This window comes from Rhynchophorus ferrugineus, unplaced genomic scaffold, assembly GCF_030347505.1.
Source record: "Rhynchophorus ferrugineus isolate W39M unplaced genomic scaffold, kcgeb_rfMv2 rfM2, whole genome shotgun sequence".
In the NCBI taxonomy this organism is placed as follows: Eukaryota; Metazoa; Arthropoda; class Insecta; order Coleoptera; family Curculionidae; genus Rhynchophorus; species Rhynchophorus ferrugineus.
In genome coordinates, this window is record NW_027472581.1 from 27,784,229 (window position 1) to 27,801,199 (window position 16,971).

A 16,971-nucleotide genomic window follows, 5' to 3' on the forward strand; every position below is an offset into this window, starting at 1 on the left:
AATCATCTTGATTTCGACCACAAAAAAAAAACAAACACAAGCCAGTATATACAAATAAAGAAGTAGTTCCATATAAGAAACAAAGCCAAATATTCTGGTTTAACTCTGGATTTTATATTCAGGAGGAAGCCGGATGTTAAGAAAAAATGTGAAGAACTCAAGCTGAATTACAAAAAAAATTACTGGTTCTTGGGTAGATGATTCAGCCCTGTCAATACACATTAAGCTTTTACTTTACCAACAAGTCTTGAAACCAGTACGGCCTCGTCGTGTTCTCTGGGGTTGTACCAGTTAAAGGAACACAAATATTACACAAATATTCTAAAACAAAATACTACGAGATATTGTTAATGCTCCGTTACATATTGGTAATGATAATCATCTTAAGGACCTGAGAGTATAAACTATAGATAACATTATGAAGGATTATGCCCAAAGACATGAACAGAGGTTCTCTAAGAGTTTAGGCTCTCCAACTCCTAGAAAATGATTAACAGGTCAATTGAAAAGTTCCCGGCCTACTATAGTAAAACACATATTTTTGGAAAAATTAGCTTATTTTATTCAACATAATTCCCTTCAAGTGTGATACACTGGTGACCCTTCAACTTTTCAATACCATTTTTGTGGAACGATTCTTTTGCTTCAAAATAGGTCTCAGTTTCTGCGATCACCTCTTCATTCGACGAAATTTTTTTCCCAGCAAGCATTCTTTTGAGATCTGTGAACAGGAAATAAGTCGCTGGCGGCCGGATCTGGAGAAAACGGTGGATGAGAAAGCAATTCGAAGCCCAATTTATAAATTTTTGTTTTCGCTGACTTGTGATATGGTGTGGATAATGTCTTGGTGAAGCAACACTTTCTTTTTCCTCAAATGCGGCCGTTTTCGGCGATTTCGTCCTTCAAACGGTCCAATAACGCTATTGGCAATAATATTGCTCGATTATAATATAAGCATTGCTCCGAATCATCAACTCGTCGTTGTTTTTGGTCAAAAGTGAGTTCGCGCGGCACCCACTTTGCCCAGAGCTTTCACATACCCAAATATTCGTGAATGATATGATGTAAACGTTCAGTTGATATCTTTAGAGTGTTTGCTATTTCCCTCAATTTCAATTTACGGTCATTCAAAATCATTTTGTGGATTTTTTTAATGTTTTCGTTGGCAATAACCTCTTTTCGGCGTTCACCGTCTTCGGTGCTCATTTCACCACGTCTAAAGTTAGCCTACCAATCCCTGATGGTTGATTTTCCTGGGGCAGTGTCCGGAAACTCGGCATCAAGCCAAGTTTTTGCTTCAACTGGATTTTTTCCCTTCAAAAAGCAATATTTTATCAACACGCGAAATTCCTTTTTATCCATCTTTTCACAATAAAAAAAGTTGCTTCACTCAAAATGCTATAATTCACAGAGTAATGATCCGACAGCTGTCAAATTTATACACGAATCTTTTGAGGGTTAGGGCTAACTAAAAAACATATGGATTTAATTCTAGTAGCGCCATCTATGTATCAGGCCGGGCACTTTTCAAATGACATTTTACTTAAAATATTAAATAGAGTAAAACCATTTGATCAAATTGAGTTAAGTTATAATAAAAACGCAATGCACATTAAAAACAGTTTTACAAATAAAAGCCAAAAGTATCTATCAGAATAAGTACTTTGTAATTTTAAAACCATAGCAAATTAGGATAAAAACAAATAGCTTATTAGTATTAATTTATTAAATTGCAATAATAAATAATTTTTAAAAATTCAATATAAAATTCAATTATAATAGCTCAAACTATAAAAGAAAAAGAAATTTGACCTGAAAAAATATTAGAGGATTTCCTAGGCATTGTAAACTAAAAGATATAAATTTCAATATTTCTGAATTAAAAGATTATTTAAACAATCTAGAGATATTGGGGCGCAAGTAACTTAAAAAAGAGTCTTTAAAGATTGCTGTTTAATGCATGTAACCTGTAACATCTCATAGCTTACTATGAAATACTATGTTATCATATGTTACCTTATGATAACCATACATTATTCTATGGCTTTCCAATGCCTAACTAGGGCACCCCATAACGGCTTATGATACTGCTTAGCTTTGGCTTCCTTTAGTTTCTTTCGGTTGCATCCAATTATACCAAGCATTTATTTTGGAAATAAATAATTTCTCTCTAATTAATTTTGATAACGTGATATATGCTATATAATTTAAAACAGCAAAGTTTATTTGAAACTAAACAAACAGAAGTAGGTATACAGAAAAAACAAAATGAAAAAATATGTTTGTTGGGATATTTTTTCATGGAGACGAGAATAAAAAAAACCAACCGAATAGGATAAAAAATCCTCTTAAATTTAACGAAGGTAAAAAGACACTCATCCCGACATTTTAAGCGAAAACCATTACATACATACTCGTGGGGTAAAATACATTTTTTACATCAGAATTCACATTTTATTGACAACCTTATAACTTCAAGCACTCTGATCGAATTAGATCTGATTGGATTTTTTTCCATGTTGGACATATCTCGCACTGCAATGATGTAATTCAAGAGATTCGGCGAATAATAATGAAATAAACTTCCAAGTTCCGACGTCTATTTTACCGATAAAAATGGAATGATCTCGTTTGCGAGCTGTTAGCAGAAGATACACAGTTTCTGACACTTCAACGACACAAGAATTACCTATTCTGTCGTGTAAGTGAAAATGTAGGCGAAAATACGATTCTTATACTAAACGATAACAATAAAATCACAAAAAATTGGTCAGTATGTAGTTTATTATTTAAATAGAACAAAATAATTAACAATTAAATGAACATTAAAAGTAGGATAATATACTCCAGTCATATTAGGGGTTTCATATAGGACTGCGAGATTATAGGCTGTCATGGTATTTGTATTTAATATAAATATAGGGTCGGGCAAAAATCTCGCTACCATTTTGATTGCGCGCCATCTTGGTTATGTGACGTTTAACTCAGTTTCGTTATAACCATTATATTCTGTAGACGTCCTAATTTTATTATGGATAAATATACGCCACAATACGAGCAGAAGTAGTGACAGTATTTATTTTTATAACTTTTGTTCAGTCGTTAAACTGTTATAAATTGTTAAGCTGCTGCACTCGTTGCTGGAGGACTGGAAACCGCATAGGTATAATAAGCTTTGTTGACTTAACGAACTGTGTGTAATGAAGATGATCGATACTATCCTCGGAATTCGGAGCATTTTATATTTATACCAAGATGCGTATTCCATTTGCATATAATATTTGTACATGGCTGTTGAAATACTTGTGCTAGCTGATATAATTTGGGAAGAATGGGTTGAATCTAAATTGTTTCTCTAGCATTCGAATGGAGGTGTTCTTCCCTTTCCGGTGACTGGACTAAATACTGAATAAAACGGTACGGAGGTTATACAATAATTATCGATACTACCAATTTCAAATTCAACTATGTGCGAGGTACCCCAAGATATATTATAGTAACATATGATGTAACAATTTATGTAACAATTTATGTAACAATTTATCACAAAATTATTTGTAATTAAGAAAATGGCTTCTCGGAGTCTTCGAAAGATTAACATAATTATTTTCTGTCAATCTGTATCTAGTTTTTGTTTATAAATTTCTTGTATATCCACATGGGATTCCTCTTCTTGAATTTATTCATCTATCATTGGATGCTGTGTTTCTTTAGCTCTTCAACATTTTTCAGAAAGTAAATCTCATTACGAGGCACTTGATTGGTATATTAGAGACAACCATAAAGAAATTAGGCGCCATCAAACTCCTTGCGCAAGAATATATGCGACTTGATCACAAACAATTTCCTCATAAATTCTCATTTAACATAAACATCAATAATGTCTTGTTATAGGACTTATATGTTACTTCTCGGGTCTTGGAACAATTTTATTCTTCTATTTTTTTAAGGAAATAATTTCTAATAATCTGCCTCTTGATTTGATATGAAATCAAATTAAATTAAATTAAAATTAATTATTAACATTTATTAAATGACAGAAAAAAAACAAAGACTTTATCATATATTAATTAAGTTCATCATATTCTAATCTCTCTTGATTGCATACATTATTTTTTGACCCCATTCAATATGCTAACTACATTATTAAATTCTAACTATTCGAAGAAATGTCAAAAATCCCACTATTGAGGAACTTTTAAACGACAACATAATTACGAAACTTTCTACACCATCCAGAGCAATCCGACTCATTACTTATTCATTGAATCGATCGGAATCTCGAAAACTATCTAGAGTGCATCGAATAGTTCAGCAAAAAACGAAACCAGTCAAAGCTAACAATGGCGCTAAAACGTCATTTCTCGAAGTTTGCGGTATAAAACTAGGTTCGAATTTAATGATATTCAACGCAATGGAGTTCTCGGGTAGTTTTTAGACGTATATTTCGTAGTTTCACTAACATCAAGAAACTATTTCCCAAAATTTATTAGTTCAAGACAAACGTTTAAATCTATATATAAATAAACATGAATCACCGAAATGTATGTGCGCGCATAAGTTCAGAATCACTGCACCTAACAGGTCAATTGAAAAGTCCCCGGCCTACCAACACATTTTTTTGGCAAAATTAGTTTTTTTTATTTAACATAATTCCCCAACTTTTCGATACCATTTTTGTAGTACGATTTGTCCTTTGCTTCAAAATAGGCCTCAGTTTCGGCGGTCAGTCTTCATTCGAAGAAAATTTCTTCCCAGTGAGCATTCTTTTGAGATCTGAGGACAGGAAATAGTCACTAGGGGCCGAATCGGTAGAATACGGTGGTGGATTGGACTTCGAAGTGAAATGATGGAACCATGTTTCATCCATTGTCTCATATCGACGCAATAACTCGAGTTTATTACGCTTGATCATCTTCAAACACTGCTCCATCAAACAAAAACACTCATCGTTGTTTTTGGTCAAAAGTGAGCTCGCGCGTCACCCACTTTGCACAGAGCTCTCCCATACCCAAATATTCGTGAATTATATGATGTACACGTTCAGTTGAAATCTTTAAAGTGTTTGCTATTTCCCTCAATTTCAATTTACGGTCATTCAAAATCATTTTGTGGATTTTTTTAATGTTTTCGTTGTTCACCTTCTTCGGTGCTCATTTTACCACGTCTAAACTTAGCATACCCGATCCTTGATGGTTGATTTTCCTGGGGCAGTGTCCAGAAACACGGCATCAAGCCAATATTTTGCTTCAACTGTATTTTTCTCTTCAAAAAGCAATATTATAACCACACGCGAAATTCCTTTTTATCCATTTTTTTCACACTGACGAAAGTTGTTTCACTCAACATGCTATAATTCGCAAACTAATGATCCGACGGCTGTCAAATTTATCCAAAAGCATCTTAAGGTTAGATTTAACTAACCTAAAAGGTTAGATCTAACTAAAAAACATATGGATTTATTTCTAGTAGCGCCATCTATGTGTCATAATTATTTTTTGTTGTGTTCATTATTGTCAGGACAAGGTTTGTACAAAATAATGTTTAAAAGCTTAACATGATGGACATATTATATTTTTAAAAATTTTTTTTGAATATAAGGAGATCCAATTTAGTTAACTGTATGTTTATCACGTTAAACTCTTACATTAAATAAGCAAATTTACATAAATTAATATTCAAACGAGCCAAAAAAATTTGACAAGGATTGAATGAAAATATACCACTTTCCAATTCAGTGAAACCTGACATTCTGCTTTGTGTCAGTCATTATCAGATCAAGATACACGTGTCAATGTATCTTGCAACCTCATTCTGAACGATACTCCAATTGATAAATTTGACAAATATAGATACAGATGTCAACGCTGTGAAACAATACAGCATATTACAAGGAGCCGTCAGATGTTTGCCGAATATAAAAAGCGACATCATTCTGTAGTCAAAATAGTCCAACAAGAACTTGCTGATAAACCGCAACTAGGTCAATTTAAGAATGTTCCGTATTATATTAATACACATCTGAGTCGGTTCTACAAAGCAACAATACAATCTATTGTAGTGGAACCGTACAGTGCTTACAGACCAGCACACGGTGTGACATGGTAACGGTATAAGGACAAAATTAAATATATTTGAAATAAAAGCGCCAATTTTAATTTTGTAAACGGTTTTTGATAATTTGATCCATGATCTAACAATAAGAATATATTTCGGATTGTTTACTTAATAAACGGGGTGTCCGGTTATGGACATGAAGCGGCCATATCTCAAAGAGTATATTACTTCTAAATTATCCAGAAAAAAATCAAAACCTGAAAATTATTTGCGAATTGCCTAATGTTCGCATCACAAAAGATTTTCTTTCTATTTTGTTATATAAAGAAATTCAAAAATATGTGTAAATACAAAGAGATTTAGAAAAAAATATTTTTCCAATTACAAGTTTTAAAAAATTGTCTTAAGTACGTAATAATTAGGGTTTAATGTCAATATATCGATTCAATATTGATAAAATAATATTGAATATGATATTGTAGATTGAATCCGATTACTTCCCGAGACCATGTGTGAAGCAAACTATAGCTCCTCTAGAGTTCTGTCCGCTAATTCAGCTGCGCGTCTTCTTTTTGTTATAATAGAGGCCTCTTTACAAAGAACCCCATCTTCCTTTCCGATTCAAGCTGGAATTAAGTTAATCTATATTCAAAGCTGGCGTTTCTTATAAATTACTAAAAGTCGCCTGCGAGAACGACATACTTTCTCATATTTAGTGGCGATTGTTAACCCTAAAAACCTTACTATAATACATCGTTTTAGCTATCAAACATTTTTATGGTTCTTCAACGTTAAGAAGTGACACTATTATCATAAACCCAATGTTTTCGATGACCATTTGGAGTTTCTAATATATAAATGTCTATTAAATATTTATGTTGTATTGTAAAATACACCGTTAAAAAAATTCTGATAATAGCAACCCACCGCAATTCAAACTTTTTTTGGAAATACTAAATTAGTTTACGAATGGTTTCAAAAATATTGGTTGTGACGCAAAAAGATTTTAATTCGAACAAAATTTATAATTCTGGAAGATTTACACAAATTTGGCTAGATATTTCTAAAGTGTAAAAAGTTTTGCAGAACCTCAAGGTAGGTTTTATCTAAAACTATATGAAGTACTTACCAACTTGAAAATAAGTGATTTCTATATTATGTAAAGGGTACAATACTTGAGTTAACGCTGATTCTCGACTGATTAGAAGCATTGCAAAACAAAAGCGCGACCTACCAAGATAATGTGAGGTTTTTATTTTATTTAGTGACCAAAAATAGTCTGACCAAAAATTCAATAAAAATACTAACATTTAAAACTATAATAGGCCTGAGGTTATAGTAATTAATAAAAAAGTTAAGTAATACTGCTTGATGTTACCATCCCCAAAAACAACAACTTGTGAAATAACTCGCAAAACACAGTGAAAGAATATCTAAAAACCGTCATCTGGAAGAACAGTTAAAAAGTATTATACCACAGCACTATACCAGTCATTATCAACAACAGCTTTACCGCATAAATTTTTTTTAACAAATATCTGTAAACTAGGTTTTCTTAAAAAAAAAAAAAAATATATATATATACATATATACAAATATATATATATATATATATATATATAACCATGCAGAGAGCGGTTTTGTTAGTTCTTATCTATGTAAGAATCAAGAAGTGAGCTGTCGTATTGTAACGACGAACAACAAGACCTGATCTTTCTGATATTTTTAATATCTGAGTTTAATCAATGTTCCCTTGCGAGAAGGTGAGATTGTCTTTTACATAAATCTATAAAAAATAATGTATTAGTAATAGTAGTAGAATAATAAATTATATCAAAATTTGAAACAAATATTGAGAGTATGAATTTATATGAATATATTACAAAAGTATTAAAACATCAATTTATCAGAAACGATTAATTTTAAAAATATAAAAATCGGGATCCCCCAACAACTTGAAATTCATATTCATTATCTGCTATTCAATTATAATAATTTCCTCTCACTCGAAAAAGATATATATTATGGCATGTCTTGTTAACATTCTATCAAGCCAGACGTCCACTGTAGGAAGGCTGGGGAAGTTATAAACTTGTCAATAAAATGTGAAGCCAGTCGGAAGAAATGACGTTTCCATATTTCTCTCTCACTGCGGATATCATTTGATTTCCGGTGCAACTTATATATATTTCGGTTTGCTTGGATGATGTTTTCTTACTAAAACAGGTTTCGTTCGGAAAAACTTGTTACAAATTTCATTCGAAGTCTATGAGATTATTTACTTTCAGTTTACTGTATGAACTATACAAGTTGTTAAATTATAGTTTATTTTTAATAATTTTTGATTAATAATTATATTTGATTATTGAATTTATTTTTAACAGCGATATCTACTCATAAAAATTTAATTAAAATAGCGCTGTAAACAATTGAACCTAACCAACCTAACCGAACTTTTAAATACGATAATTTTGACGTGTCTCTACATGAAAAAGCAGTTGCTGATCATAGAACGCTCAAATTGTTTTTCCGACCTTTGTAACATTTGTTATTTGTTTTGAAAAATCACTACTACTAGCGAAACCCATCAAACACATTTAGAAATTTATGGTGATCTGTCATCGCGTGTCATCCCAAATTTCGGTAGTGATTTCACCGATTTAAAGGTGGAAATTTTGATGTCAATGAAAAAAGACAATTAAAGCAAATAGTTTGAACAGATTTCGTTTCAAGAGTTCTTGTCAGTTCATAAATCAACTGTAATCAGATGTTCACGTGCAATATAACTACTTCAAAATGATGAGAAATGGTTACCTCATCAAATTACTAAACATATAATTTCGAACATAACGCTTTAATTGTTCTCTCATATAATGAGATAAAAATGAGAAGTGTTTTCTGTAGCGTATTGTGACTGGCGATGAAAATCACAGCTACTTCAGAAAATACCAAGCCTACAAAGTCATGGGTTAGAGCAGGTCATTCATGGTAATATTTGTTATTCATAAAACCTTACTATGCATATAGTAGAGTCAGCAATATGCAGTACATTGAAAGCTACTAAAATCAATAAACTAATACTCTAGTAAGCAGCAAACAATCATGCCAAAATCTGTTGTAAATATTATCTTCTTGATTATAAATCATTCAATATATAATTCAATCAATTCAGTTATCATTCAGTCAATAAAGAAAAATATCAAACTTCAGAAGTCATAATCTATCCAGTCAACCCTCACATTTATAATCCACTCTAATAATTTTCAGTTATCTAATCATCTGAAAATGTAAAGAGTTTTTGTTAAACTTTCCAATATTGTAACCTTATACTAGAATTTAATATTGAGTTTCTATAATCTACTTCAGTACAAGTTTTGGCCAATCAATACAGGACGGCAATTTTATTTCCAAATTAAAATAATGGCAAATCTGAGGCTTAGTATATATTATTCATCAACTATATTTTCATATAGCAATGTATTAAACAACGCTAATTAACCAAAAAAATATATCAATGCAAATAATTCAAATATTTGAGATTAAACATTAAACATTGCCAAACTTTCCTACATCTCTATCAGTGCTCTAAATTCTCTCGAATTCCAAAGTGATTTAGAACTGAAAACTTTTACCAACTTCCGCAGAAATCGTTTTACTACAATGGCCGGATTTGTCTTGTCTTTTTCCATCCTAGATGATGCACTTAAGGTAGTTTCGTGATTTCGTTCTAATTTAGAACTTTCTAATTCAGATTAATAATGGATCAAATTAGGTAAAACTTATAACAAAGCTTCCTAATAGTTACGTGCCCTGTTAAATTTAAAATAAATTGACAAGTTGACAAAAAGATATGGTCAAAACGAATTCCAACATATTTGGAACACATTATTCTACTGCGATTCGAAAATAGACTATGGTACTAACAAATCAGTTACAAGTGGGAAAATGACAATCGTTTGTTAATATTGTAAGGCACTAAAATACTACAATGAATCTACTGGATTATGCTGTATCGGTGGAAGAGTAAATTTCTCACAATTGGTCCCACCACGTAGCATAGAAGTTCCGGTAATATTCAAATTTCGATCAGAAATAAATTAACGAAATCTTAAACAATTGCAGAAACAGGCACAAATTCATCACTCACTAGGAGTGCTATTAGCACTACCAGATGCACATAATCAATTTATTTAGTCAGCAATTCGAATTCGGAAATTAATAGGCATTATGTTCATGATATAACAACAAAGGATAGTATTGTTCAAGAACTACAAACCTCTTCATCCGAACAACAACTTAGTCAAAATATTCAAAATAACTTGTATATATTGCCTTATACAATAATTAGAAAACCCAAAATAACCTTATACGAACAAGTAATTAAAAGCACTAATATGTGATGACTTATTTCATTTTTATTAAAAATACTTATGTTTATCAAAATATGTTTCGTATTAATTCTTTAATTATGTTGTATTATACAAAGTTAGAACAAATTTATTTTGACCACAAGGGGAAAAGCTTTGTATTATGACCGTAACCATATACATCTACTTCCTATTGAAATCGGTAAATAATACATGTCTTTCGCACCCTATATAAATCTTTATATAAATATGTACGTAACTAGCTACATTATTGCATTTTGTTATTTGATATTTTCATTCTAAACTCATGTTGTGATCGTAATCATATATATATATATATATATATATATATATATATATATATATATATATATATATATATATATATATATATATATATATATATATCACGTCACGTAACGTCATCTGAAGTATTCCTTATTAAGTTTACCTTTTTCCATCAACTATTATTGTCTTAGGACTAGTTTTATTATCATCTTGCCATGAGTGACCTTTTTCCATCAAATATTATTGTCTTAGGACTAGTTTTATTATCATCTTGCCATGAGTGACCATTGGGTATATTGGTCCCATACTAAAATATCTAAATATACAAATAGGAACAACAAATCTTTCTTGATTAAAAAAATGTTTGTAAAAATTGTATCCAAATTATTTCAAAAACAATGTTTGAAAATTTAATGGAAACTCTTCGTGGGTTACAATTACATCATTTAAATCTTATATTACCCAACAGTGTATGAAGGAACGTTCTACATCACTCAAAGAGCATCATTTCTCTTAGATTTCTATGGATACTTTCTGGACTAACAGTTTCCTCTGCATAATTCTATTAAACTATGTTTATATCTAAAAAAATACAGCCTCTTTCATGTGTCTAATGTATTTGAACTCGGTTTCTTTTTGGTGATTTTAAGATTATATTTTTCATTTGTTGAGACATTTCGGTGACCGTGCGCATACTAATACTCAGTGCAGCCGAAGTGCAGCAACTTAATTATAGCTGTAAAAATGCTTACCTCTCTAACAAATTTCACTGACAAGAAGTTGTTCGAAGTAATTGATTAGACACTGGCAATTTCAATCTGAGTAATAATATGCAGCGATGTGAAATTTATCAAAACAAGCAAAGCGTTACAACAACGTTTGCCGATTTATAACCTGTAGTTATTGCAAATAACATTTTAACAAATTTTGGAGACGTTTGACAACCGGGCGACTTTTGCAAGCTGATTCGGTTACATGTTCGAACGTATCATAAATAATACATTGTTTCTCTTTTTAAATAGAATAAAATGGGAAGGACAATATTGCCTAATTTTAAAACTAATTTACAAAGCTCGACAGGCAATACACTAGATATCTTGATGAGGTGAGTTCATTGTTATTTTGAATAGACTATATATTTGCCGTTGTAGTTACCAACTAATACATACGTTTTAGGTGCCAAAAGGAAATTAAATACTTTTTAAAAAATTTTAAAATATATATAAAAAAAAGTTTTTTGCTTCTATTAGAATAAGGTTGAAAATATTATCGAAATTAAATAAGAGTTTCACTGACAAATCAGGATTTTGACTTTGACTTTGACAAGAAACAAAACTTGATATACAAAATGTCATTATTCAAGTTAATCGAGAATTTCTACCTTAAAGAATCTTTTCTGCAACCGATTTGAAATCGATCCATTTGTAAACCGAATGAAACAAACCGAAAAGAAGGAAGGAAAACAATCCGCAATCTGTTAGATCCACTTGCTCCAGATATGAAATACGTGATTGGTTTACGATTTTCGGTAGAATTCACGCCGACCCGAAGGAATTGGCTACTTTTAAACAGCGCCCGTGTGTTTCTGGATATTGGCACACGGTTCCGTATAGGATCATGGAACGGGTTGAATTTTCTAGTTATTTTCCTAGTTTTCCATTAAAACGGTGGATTTATATTTTACACGCGAGACTAGTTGGATTTTTAAATTAATATTAGTTGTTTATTAGATGTTGTATCTATGTAGTATGTATGTATGTATGTTGTATGATGTAGAAAGGATCTGAATCGAAAACTGCTCCTAAAAGTGTTTTAAAAATAAAATAGCCGTTACATTAAATACATAAAAACTCTGAGTTTTATTGATTAAAAATTTAAAATATTTTTGGAAAAATATACCTTTAAAATGTGATGTGTTTTAAATTTCTCCACTGAAATTATTTCTTTACTTTGTAACCAATTGAATTTTCATTATACATGAACCGAACAGATTAACTCGGACCAAGAAGTTGGGTTAATGGTGGGACTTCGGCCAAAATTGGTAGTCTTTTGGGGACAAAGTTACATAATTACTTGGCAGTTTGTCCCTATCGTAAAATATCTTGGCCGTAACAATGAAACGAGGCGTGGCGTGGGACCATTGTCGACAGAATGGATCAGCAGAAAATAGCCGATGAGTCTGACAAAGTTTCTGTTACGAGGTATGTTGAGCATTTACGCGTTTAAGACCTCGGTAGAAATGAAGCTTTCGGTTGGAGACATGGATGGCTTGTCCGTTGTGTTCAATGTCAATGTTTCGGGGAGACCATTTCACGCCACCTGATCTTTACCAATAATAGAATTATATTTAATTATTTATTAATATATAATAAGTTCGAATTTTAATTAAAACATTATGTTATTAAATATCATAAATAGTTTTTGTAGTGTCTATAAAAAATGCCTATAAAAACATTAAGCATATTTAAAATATCTTACTACACTAAACCCTTTTTAAAGTAATGAATATTTTATGATTGTCATTTAACTCCAATTTATTAATATTGATTTGCATCCGTCTTGTCACACCTCGCAGATCTATGGCCTCTTCTGGAATTTAATTATGTATTTCCCACCAACGATGAGGACTAACGTTATACCTTTGAAATGCAAGAAATACTCAATTGTATACTCAATTAGTGACTCCATTGAGATTAATAATTAAAAGTGACTCAAGTTTAACTAATATATTGGTATTTTAATATTAAGCCAATTTTATTTTAATTATATCCTAAAGATTCCCAAATTTAAAATAACTAAAGAATTCTAAAGCTCTAAATAAAAAACTCTAAAGAACTTTTTTGAATTAAAGAACTAAAGAATTGTTTTTGAGGGAGTACCTTTAGTTCTACAACTGCTCAAGGTGCTGTGACTGTTATTGAAATCCGAACAATCGGTGCATTGCAACAATTTTTGCATGCAACAAGGTCCTCCATAAGCTCAGAAAAAAATATAAATTGTATCTATTCTAGTCTCTTTTCTATACCCTATATATACTCGAACACCAATTTCAATAAACCCACATTATATTTAGGTCTAATAAAACTAAGAAATTTCCTTCATTCATATATCATAAAAATATCAACTTATAATAATATATAGGTACACAGATCAAAGGAATTCCTAACGAAATCAAAATCAATTAATGTCAATATATCCTAACCATCACTACTGCAGTTTGTAACATTTGAGCGTACTGGCGTACTTTAATTTCTAAGGGTCAAAAGCCATATGTTAATCCAGGAGAGGACGAGAAATCCAGAAATCCACCCACATCATCAACAATTCAGAATATTCTTGTTTATAAAATCATTCTGTGCATGTGATGGGATCAGCAAAATGTATTATATTAAAAGCAACTAAAACCAAATGAAACTGCTACTGCAGATGTCTGTGCATGCCAATTAATTGACGTATTATTGCAGAAAAGTAAGTCATGCAATCACTTCCAACTCCAACTATGATGCTAGATAGAAATAGAAACGTGGTAGATACGCTGTCACCGAAGGACAGCCGGGACAAATAAGTGATTCCAGTGACGTTTATGTATATGTCAAATTATTAATAATCTATGACCACAAGATCAGTGACCAGTATACAATTTGGCATCAGTATCTAGCCCATAAAACAGTTACAGTTTATATTTTATATTTGCAAGCATAAAAGGCTATTATTTTTAATTTAGAAGTAAATGGTATTTATAATTAATAATAAAATTGGTAATAATTTACTTAAAATAAGGATTATGTAAGAGATAAATGGATAAATTAGAATGTAATATGTAGAAGTAAACGAAAGAAAACTAGAATACTCTATAAAAAGTCACTTCTACAATATCCACCATATTCACCAACCATAGTACCCTCTGATTGCCTCTTGTTCAGATCGATGTATCAAAAAGTACGAAAATCGATCCTGACAAACCAACATCGTTCTTTCAACAAGCTATCGCTATGTTGCCAGAAAGATGAGAAAAAGTTCAAACTACGAGATATTTCGTAGATTGTATTATTTTCTAGGGCACCAACTATGAGTTATCTCATCCTGTGTTTACTTGACATTTTTGTGCAGCTACGATTAAACAGGAAATATATCAGCACTAATATCTATGGATGGCTTCTGGGAAAAAAACAAAAAATCAATGCTGACTTGCATGAACAAAAAAGATATTTAAACAGATAAAAGATAAATAAACATAAAGAAATAAAATAATATTTCATTGTTTGTGGAACTTCTTAAAATATTCTTCCACGCAAAAGGGCTGACTGTTATTTACAGACTGGACAGACAAAATGCGTTTTTCACCGTTTTTTTTATAGGTGGTAGACTCTCTATATAACAGAGGTCTTGCAATTTAAATTTCTTCGAAACTGCATGAATATCTTCTCCACTCAACGCGATGATAAATTCTTCTCTCGATTTTATCAGTTTTATTTTAAAAGAAATTGTTTTTTGAAAAATATTGTGAGCATTGTGTATATGTATCTACATAATATGTAATGAAACTTTTTTGGGCCATCGAGTAGTCTTTCTGAGATATGAGTAATACGAAAGTATTTGATATGATCGGTCAATGAAGGATTATTGTAATCTCGAATCTTATATTCGGTTTTATAGAAATTTTTCCATTGCCATTGAGCACCTCTAGCATTTCAACAGCATGCATCTTTGAAATGCCAAAGAATGTCTTTGCATTTGCATACAGTTACAGTGCCATTTTGCTTCTAAATACACTCCAAACCATATGTTTTTAGCCCTAACCTTCAGAAGATGCGTGTAACAATTTGACAGCTGTCGGATAATTGGTTTGTGAATTATAGCTTTTTGAGTGAAGCAACTTTTGTTATTGTGAAAAAAAGGGATAAAAAGGAATTTTGAGTGTTGACAAAATACTGCTTTTTGAAAGGAAAAAATGGAGTTGAGGCAAAAACCTGGCTTGAAGCCGAGTTTCCATATACTGTCCCAAGAAAATCAACCATCAAGGATTTATATTCTAAGTTTAGACGTGGTGAAATGAGCACCGAAGACGTTGAATGCAGTGGACGCCCAAAATAGGTTGTTACTCAGAATTTTTGCCATCGTTTTCACTGACTTGTGACACGGTGCATTTGTCTTGGTGAAACAGCACTTTCTTTTTCTTTAAATACGGCCGTTTTTCGGCGATTTTGTACCTCAAACGGTTCAATAACGCTATGTAATAGTCGCTGTTGATGATTCCTCCTTTTTCGAGGTAATCAATGAAAATTATTCCATACGCATCCCAAAATACGGACGCCATAACCTTGCCAGCCGATTTCCGCATTTTCCCATTCTTTGGAGCGGGTTAATCGTGTGCAGTCCACTGCCAGACTATCGATTGGACTTCGGAGTAAAATGATGGAGCCATGTTTCATCCATTGTCACATATAGACGCAAAAACTTTTTGGTAAAAAGTGAGCTCGCGCGGCACCCACATTGCACAGAGCTTTCTCATACCCAAATATTCGTGAATGATGTGATGTACACGTTCAGTTGATATCTTTGAAGTGTCTGCTATTTCATTCATTTTCAATTTACGGCCATTTGAAATCACTCATTTTGTGGATTTTTTTAATGTTATAGTCGAAAATAACCTCTTTTCGGCATTCACTGCGTTCATCGTCTTCGGTGCTCATTTCACCACGTCTAAACTTAGCATAAGAATCCTTGATGGCTGATTTTCCTAGAGCTATGTCCGAAAACTCGGCATCAAGCCAAGTTTTTGCTTCAACTGTATTTGTTCCCCTCAAAAAACAATATTTTATCAACACGCGAAATTCCTTTTTATCCATTTTTTTTTCACAATAACAAAAGTAGCTTCCATCAAAATGCTATAATTCACAAACTAATGATCCGACAACTGTCAAATTTATTATCGCATCTTTTGAGGGGTTAGGTAAAAATAATTTAGGGCTAACTAAAAAACATGAGGATTTAATTCTAGTAGCACCATCTATGTGCCAGGCCGGGGACTTTTCAGTTGACCTGTTACATATACACAATGCTACATATTAATTGAAGTTTGAAGAAGAAATAACGTTATCAAGAGAATTTTGTTAAATGTTAGTTATTTTCGTGATGGCAAAAAATATTTAACCTGAAACGTTTTTATAGCCTCAGTCTTATTATGCTGCTCCGCATCTCCTATAGGCACTGCACTGTCTATCGCAAATACCTGCAAAAAATTAAAAGTAAAAGCCTT

The 16,971-nt window shown here is 31.7% G+C and overlaps 1 protein-coding gene across 2 annotated transcripts in view; it reads left to right on the top strand.

Moving 5' to 3' along the window:
* Positions 1-16,971, top strand: part of LOC143191719 (metabotropic glutamate receptor 2) — a 609,670-nt gene that overhangs the window by 541,558 nt on the left and 51,141 nt on the right. The window lies entirely within an intron of this gene.